Source organism: Pipistrellus kuhlii, unplaced genomic scaffold (assembly GCF_014108245.1).
Source record: "Pipistrellus kuhlii isolate mPipKuh1 unplaced genomic scaffold, mPipKuh1.p scaffold_m20_p_11, whole genome shotgun sequence".
Classification (NCBI taxonomy): domain Eukaryota; kingdom Metazoa; phylum Chordata; class Mammalia; order Chiroptera; family Vespertilionidae; genus Pipistrellus; species Pipistrellus kuhlii.
In genome coordinates this window covers 37,735,930-37,741,714 of record NW_023425416.1, presented here as the reverse complement: position 1 = coordinate 37,741,714, position 5,785 = coordinate 37,735,930, and the positions used below count along the sequence as shown (strand labels likewise).

At 37.4% G+C, this 5,785-nt stretch overlaps 1 non-coding gene across 1 annotated transcript; it reads left to right on the top strand.

The window, feature by feature from the left end:
* The first annotated feature begins 4,770 nt into the window (after nucleotides 1-4,770).
* Nucleotides 4,771-4,877, top strand: LOC118715835. The gene has a single exon (XR_004986979.1). It is a non-coding gene; the product is annotated as a U6 spliceosomal RNA (small nuclear RNA).
* Nucleotides 4,878-5,785: the final 908 nt, after the last annotated feature.

Here is a 5,785-nt window from a genome sequence, read left to right as displayed (position 1 = left end):
ATTGTTTCTCTGAATGTTTGAAAAGACAGGAATGGCAAGGAGTAGTTTTCATTTGAAAGGAAGCTGGGTTTTTATATGCCTGCCTATAATTACCCTCGGAGCTTAGAAAGCAGTAACTTCTTCCTAAATTTTCTTTGAAGAAGGGAACATAAAATAATTTTGAACAACAATGAAGAAGAAAAAAAAACCAAGCCATACTTAAGAACTGTCTTAACTAATATAACAGTAATTCATTTAATCATTGTGATGGTTAAAATAAAAAACTACTTAGCTACACAAGATCCTGTCATCCATTAATTGAATAGACACTTGGTGAGCATGTACTATGAACCAGACCTCTCCTTCCAGGCACTGAGGATACAATAACAAAGCAGAGTGTCTCTGCCTTCATGAGCTTACACCCAGGAGGGAAAACAGACAACAGACATGTTACCAACCAGTTAATGCCACCTTTTATATCTTGAAAAGAACACTAAAGAAAACAAAACAGATCAATGTAGTAAAGCATATGAATCTCTTATACTTTGATAAAATGAATCTTAATTTTATTTTTCATGTTTTTACCTATTATTATTTCCCTTTCTTGTCATTTGAGTTACTCATTTTGCTTTTCTGGCCTAAATAAACATTCAAAATTGTTGGAAGCTGTCCATTGCCTTCACTAGCAGAAAGAGGTGGACAAGGAGTCCGGAAGGCTGGTTAACTTGGAAGCTCTGGCAAGGGTCAGAGCCATAGGCCCACTGTCTAGTTGAAACAAAAAGAGCTGAAGCAACTTCCACCTTTTAGTCTTATGTAAACCCTTGCAGATAGGCTATCACTGAGCTATTATTGGAATTGCCTGCCTCACTGCTGTTTGTGTATCCCAAACCTGAATAAAAGAGGATGACAAAGGCCTTGGGCTTCTGCCTGGCCCCCAATTTCCAAATTATTATTTCTTGTCTTGTCCCTTTCATTTGCATGTGGCCTCCTCCAGAGCCCAAACCCGAACCCTGAACTCTGAACCTGAACCATGTGGGATGTGGGACACTAGCATACAATGATGTATGTCCGCTTGGATGGACTGTATGAGTATAAATTAATCTCTGAGTACTTTAGTACTTTTTATTGAACTCATGCCTCAGCAAACTAAGGGTTTTAAAGTTAATGAGTTAATGGTGCAGAAGCCTGGTAGCAAACTTTGCTTTCACAAATCACACATACAACAACAAAAAAACACCCATTTTTACTATAATAGTATACCCAAGAAAACAGAAATATGTTTTTAATAATTCTAATAGATGTTGGATATAATGCTTAAAGCATATATACACAGTCACAATGTCATGAATGTGAATAAGCAAAGTAGTGTCAGAGAAATGAGTTACAACCCTAACTAAAGAACTGGAGTTAGCTTTGGGCAAATGAAGTGGGAAGGGTGACTGAAACATGACAGACACCAGTTCTATCCCGTTAGTGGCAGCATTAACTCTTGATTAACAGCTCCTATAAAAAGTATGTTTTATGCTGATACAAACTCCTTAAATTGCATTTATTAATTTAAAAGCAATTCACTAATAGGAACAAAGAGATTCTGGAAAAGGAAAATTCAGCCATAATCCACAAATTTAAATTTTGCTTGAGACTCATTCACTACCAACTCTGACCAGAATTGCCAACAAAATAAGGGAATTTGTACCCAGTTTCCTTTCCTTTGATTTTCACCCTCATGAAAATACTTGTCACTGAAATGGACAGGAAGCCAACAGGAGAAAAGTAGAGAAGCAAAATCTCTGCTTAAACCACTGGTTGACTAAACAACCCCCATATTAGAGTTGATTTTATTGTCACAGGCTTCAGGACTATTATTTTACAGGGAGGTAAAAACCACCACCATCACCAGAAGTCTCATAAAAGTGAAGAGAATGCTTACAATCTTCCTAAAATTCCCATCTCTAAATGTAACGACTTAGTCACATTTCCATAGCATTAATGTTAAGAGAGGGAGAGAGAGAGAATCAAAGCTAAAGCTAAGAAAACCTAGAAAAACAAATCTCACAGCTGAGTAGAAAAGGCTAATTTCTGCAAGAAAGTATCCTAATGGCATTAGCAGCACTCAATTCTTCAACAGAAAGTGATATTCTCCACTATGATAGAAATAGAAAAGAAGGCCTGGTCTTCTCTCTTTTGGGGAAGCTGAATATGAACGTGTAATAAGTGACACTAGGGAATCACTATTGATTTCCTAGATGTTATCATTGCACGACGGTTACCAGATATATTTGTCCTTATTTTAAGAGCTGTGTGCTGCAATGTTAGCGACAAAGTGTCATGATGTCTGACACATTTAAATGACTCAGTGGAAATAAAATACACATCACATAAAGTAGATGTGACAACATGGAAACAAATGAATGAAAGTGGTGGCTTTGTGGGTTGCATTTCTTGTTCTATTCCTTCAGCTTGAAAATTCTCATAGTACTCAAAACTGGAAAACCACAGTACAAAAAAAATAACAACGACACTGTGGCATCCAATGAAGTAAGAAAGACAAATATACAACTAATTATAGAATGCTATAAGATAGAGGAAATACATGCCACAATTTAACTTCAGCTTTTTGGTGGGGTTTTTTGTTTGTTTGTTTGTTTTTTGTGGGTGTTTTTTTTTTGCTTGTTTATTTAAGCATTATCAGGAATGAAGAGGACAGTAATTGCCTCTACCTTTGGGAAAACAGATGATTTCACAAAGGGAGTGTTACATAAATGCTTAAAAATGAAAAGATTTAAACAGGCAGAGAAGGTGAGAAGCACTCGCCTACAGAAGGGCAACATCAGGAAAGGCAGAAAGAGGTTAACAGGTACAATGTGTTTGGGAATGACAGTGAACAGAAATCTAGTGTGAAGTCTAGACAATGTGAAGGTAGAGATGAGCCAGACACTGAGTTGAGGCCAGGCTGTGAAGGGCTTCGAATGACCTAATCACGACTTTGAACTTTACATGCTAGGTGAAAGGAAAAACTTGTGAGGTTTGTTCATTTTACTCCCTGATTTTAGCAGAAGAGTGAGATCATTATTGACATGTTTCCTCCACATTTATGTTTAAAATGTTCCAAGGATAAGTTATCACCTCATCTATATGCAGTTCTACGTGTGATTTTTGCATTCACTCACTCCATTATTGCCACTTCCCAATGAGGTCAGTACTGTTATCACTGATCCCATTTTATAGAAGAGGCAACAGAATCAAAGATCCCAATTGAACTGTGGCAGAGTGAGGATTAAAACCTAGCAGATGGATTCTTTATAAGAGAAAATGGGATATAGAGGTAGAATTCAGTTCTTAAAACGACACTTTGAGAAACTCTTATCCAAGGAATGTTATTGAGGCTAAACTATGTAGACATATAATTTTAATTGTTCACTCTATAGAAGTATAGAAACTATTGTGTTTATTTATAACAATATAAATTATATCATAGAAGTATATATAACATGCGCATAGAGAGAGTTATAAATATCTCATCACTATGGAAGTGGAATATGATTATAATTTCCATCCCAATATCAAAGTGGACAAAAGGAAGCTAAGGCAAAAGGAATAGAATTTGAATCTGATAGTTATGAAAATTTAAATAAAATCACATAAAATTATCCCCTCAGGCATAACTGCTAAATTACCCAGCTTTAGGAATTCCAGGCAATTGAAAATGCCAGCCCCCTCCATCCCGCCTCCCCTCTTTGACAGAGTGAAGCATGCAATTCTCTGCAGATGTGAATCTATACTTATAAACATTTCCTTTGGCCTCAAGAAGACATGGCTATTGATAAAATATTCCTGGTATGATGGACAACAACTCAGTCCAGTCATTGTTTATGGGTTGGTGGTAGGGAGAACCACCCCCTGAGAGAGCAAATCTCAGATTCTCCTTTGGAAGGACTGATTTTTTGAAATATTAATATTTGTGTCTTCCCTTGTATCACTCCCTGTCACTTTTCCAAGTCAACAGGCAGTTGGAAAAAGAGAGATTGTGCAACCCACTTCCTGCCTTCGCTTTTGGTTTCAAAAGTCTAAATTGGTTTAGGAGATACAACAATGTATCCGAAGACCTTGGAACCTTAGTGTGACCCTAGGGAAGGAGGAGTCTCAAGAAGAGGCTGAATTTTCTGCCAGCCCGGAAGATGGCCCTCACTGGCCGAATTGTGCTGATTGAAAGGAAAGAAATGCTTTGGTGCCTCCTTCAAGTTGTGAACTGAGGGTCATACTGTTACAACTATAATCTTTTTGAATGCAAATGTTTTCAAAGCCTCAGAAGAGTCGATGAGAAAAGTAATACCAGAAAGTCTTAATGTCTTCATTTTTTTTTTCTTCCCAATGTACTTGGTCCAAAAAAGAAAAAGAAAAAGAGAGAGAGAGAGAGGGGGGGGGGGGGGGGGGGGGGAGAAAGAGAAAATAGGCAGAAAAACAAACATTAAAGTCAAAACCAACTTAGTAGCAGCTGCCTGTAGATTGCAATTTGCAGAAGACCGGAAAAATACTACAAACTGTTCTATTTTTGCCTAAAATTGCATTATTAACAAATATGCCAGATTCTTCCAAATTTGTGCGTTTCTTTAAACATGTACTAAATATTCTTGAGGACAGTCTAGAAAACATTCTCTCTTCTCTATGACAACTGGGTTGAATCTTCATAAAATAAGAGGCTGGTGTTTAGGGCCCCTGAAACAGGTAAACACAGAACAGAACAAGGAATAAAACTGGGCATGTTAAACACCCATTGAAATCTGATGACTAGTGCTCGCTTCAGCAGCACATAAACTAAAATTGGAATGATACAGAGAAGATTAGCGTGGCCCCTGCGCAAGGATGACAGGCAAATTTGTGAAGCATTCCATATTTTTAAAGATAAAAAATATATATGATGACTATATTGTGATTTTGAATTAAGCCCTCACCAACATTAAATTTATAATATTTCTCAAAAAAACATAATATTAATAAACTTAGTATATATTTAAAAATCATTTTTAATTTCTTACATGAACACAGTCAGGTATGCTTTCTTGGGAAAAACTGCAATTTAAAAAAACTGCAATTTTAGCTGAAACCGGTTTGGCTCAGTGGATAGAGCGTCGGCCTGCGGACAGAAGGGTCCCGGGTTCGATTCCGTTCAAGGGCATGTACCTTAGCTGCGGGCAGATCCCCCGGTAGGGGGTGTGCAAGAGGCAGTGGGTCGATGTTTCTCTCTGATCGATGTTTCTGGTTCTCTGTCCCTCTTCCTTCTTCTCTGTGAAAAATCAATAAAATATATATATTTTTTTAAAAAAACTGCAATTTTAATGACCAACTTCTCGTTTAAACTCAATGATCACTAAAGTCCCTGCCAACACTGATTCTAGTTAAGTGGTTTGGAAAATGTTTGATTACCAATAAGTTGGATGATTGTTAGGTTCAAGGAAAGTGTTGACACCCTAGCCAGTTTGCCTTAGTGGATAGAGCATTGGCCCACAGATTGAAGGGTCCTGGGTTCAATTCCAGGCTAGAACATGTCCCTGGTTGCAGGCTCAATCCCTGGCTCTGGTTAGAATGTGCAGAAGGCAACCAATCAATGTGTCTCTCTCACATTTATGTTTCTCTCTGTCTCTCCCCCTCCCTTCCATTCTCTTTAAAAATCAATGGGAAAATATCTTGGGTGAGAATTAACAAAAAAAGAGTTGACAGCAGAGTGTCCTATTGAAAGGAGAACTAACACCTTTATTATTGTGCCTGAGTCAGGAAAATACTTAAATGCTGTTAAAGGTATCTCCAT